Raw genomic sequence first — 2,445 nt, 5'->3', positions numbered from 1 at the left:
GCCCCCGAGGGGGCGCCGGGCAGCTTCTGGCAGGTGAGAGAGGATGCTCAGCCAGCCCAGAGCGCAGCTCAGGTGTGCCCGTGCCAAGCCTTCGTTGTCACACTGTTAGGAAGAGGATTTTGCCGCCTGAAAAAACCTGAAACCCTGTCCCGCCAGGAAATGTGCAGATGGGACAAGCCAGCAACTGGAAAAAAAATTATGTTTAAAAATAAAAGTAATAAAACCTAAGAAATTTATTAAGCTTGATAGTTCCTTAGGAAAAAATAAAAACGAAGTTTTTCTATGAGATGCTGGGGTTTGACCCCCTCAAAGCTCCATTTTTACCAGCAAACCCCCTTCCCCCTCATATGGCAGCTCTGTGCAGAGACCGGCGTGCACTCATACAGGAGAGAGCCCAACCCTGCAGTTCGCCGAACGCCAAAATCTGCTTTCCCCCAGGGAGGTGGATCCCAACCCCTCCCATCCCGTCCGGTCCCATCCCCTAAATCACGCTGCGGCTCCTAAGTGCATTAGGCACCGCCAGACCCCGGCCGGCCCCGGCCACCTGCGCTCCGCAGCCCCCTGGGGCAGGGGCCACCGTGTCCCCGCGTCCCCAGGCAGCCACAGCGCGGCTCCCGACACGCAGAAAGGCGGGTTGGACGGGAGAAGTTTAGCCGGACGCGCGGACAGACGGACAGACGGACACTGCCCCATCGCCACCCTGGTCCTGCTGCTTTGCATTTCCAGCCTATTTCCCTGATTATCCCACCGCTGCCGGGAGTCGCCACGGTCTCCCAGCTCTCTTGGCACGCTCTGATTTATCTCTCAGCCGGGATAAGAGCTCCCTCCACCCCCTTCTCCTCGGGGAATTCAATTTTCATTCATTTTTCTGCTTTGCCAGATTGATCCAGCCCCCTCTGCCCTGCTCTGGATCACTCCTGGCAGCGGTGAGCGGGCAAAGGGAGCCGCACAGCACCGAGCCCTCACCTTGGGGAAGCATCGTGTTGCCGGGGGGGAGGGACGGAGTTGGGGGGCTGCCACCACCAAAAAAACCACCCCAGCAGCATCTTCCCAGTGCTGGCTCACACATCTCCCCGGCAGAGCCTTCATCCCTTCCTCTCCCGGTAGCACGGCTTTGTTCCCCTCCATCCTTCCTGCTGTCCATCTGTTCCTTATGTTGGTGGGGGTCTTTTGGTCTCTTTAGGGATTTTTAGATCACTTTGGGCTTTTGGGTCTCTTTTGAGTTTGTTTTTCCCATCTCACAGGAAGCAGAGGGTGGTTGAGATGGGCATGAGGTGCTTGCCCAGCAAATCCTCTCTGTGCCACCCAAAATGCTGCTGGGTCCTGGTGGTGCCCAGAGAGGGGGGTTATATGTGGTGGGTGTGAAATGTTCCCCCTCCAGGCTTTCTCCTCCTCCCAGAGCTGAATCAGAGCTAAGACTCGATGGTGACCAGCCTGCAGAAGGATGACTTTCATCAGGTTGCATTTCTGGGGCACTTTTGGGGGCTCTGGCGCCGCACAGATGCCCTGCTCCTTCCTTGGCATTGCCTGGAGCCCTGTGGCCCTGCAGCCAGAGAAAGACCCGAGCAGCATGAGGCGATGATGCAAAACCCACAGAGGAGCAGGGACGCTGCTCCCACCCCTTCCCTGCTGGGATTCATCGCTAATAAAATGCAGGTAAATCCCAGAGCCTGTGACAAGGCACAGAGCCAGCCTCCCCTTGTGTGCCCCAGCCCTGGGCACACTGGAATTAGGGTTGGCTCGGACACTGTGGCGCCGAGGGGGACATCAGCGCATTGTCCCCTGGTCAACAAGGGGGTTTCTAGGCAGAACTGGGGGAAATGTAAAGGAATATAAGGAAATATAAGGAAAACTGGAAACTCTAAGGTCCTGATTCATGTCTGGGGGTGCGAGTGCAGCTCTGTCCCAGGCAGAAAACTCCAAACGGGTTTGGAGGTGCCAGGGCGCTGAGCTTTGTGCCACTCATGCAGCGAGTTTGCCAGGTGTCAGCCCAGCTCCCAGAGTCCCCTCGTGTGACAAAACCAGCTCGTCCAGACCAAGGTGGGGACATCCCCGCAAGTCCAAAGCCGCCACGGCCACCTCTTGGCATGAAGCCACTTCCCCTCTGGGCAGCATCGGCCGCAGCACCCTGAATCCCACCGCCCCCAGGTCTGAATTATCCCAATAATTCACCCCTCCCACTTACATCCCATTGCAGGACAGGCACACCGAGAGCCGGGTACTCACCAGCAGCCAGGGAAAGCCTCTCCCCTCGCAGGCAGGGGCGTTGCTAATTGTAATTGAAAATTAATCGGCGCTCAGCGAACCCCCGGTGGTTTTATGGCCGCAGCGCGGGTGGAGAGGGGATGCCGGCGGAGAAAGGCTCTTCCCTGTGCCGAGGAGGGAAAGGGAAGACGGGCGAGGCTGGAGGGAGCGAGCGCTGAAGGGGTAGGAAGGTGCCTGGCT

This window comes from Geospiza fortis, unplaced genomic scaffold, assembly GCF_000277835.1.
Source record: "Geospiza fortis unplaced genomic scaffold, GeoFor_1.0 scaffold506, whole genome shotgun sequence".
Classification (NCBI taxonomy): Eukaryota; Metazoa; Chordata; class Aves; order Passeriformes; family Thraupidae; genus Geospiza; species Geospiza fortis.
Note: the sequence above shows the minus strand (reverse complement) of the source record.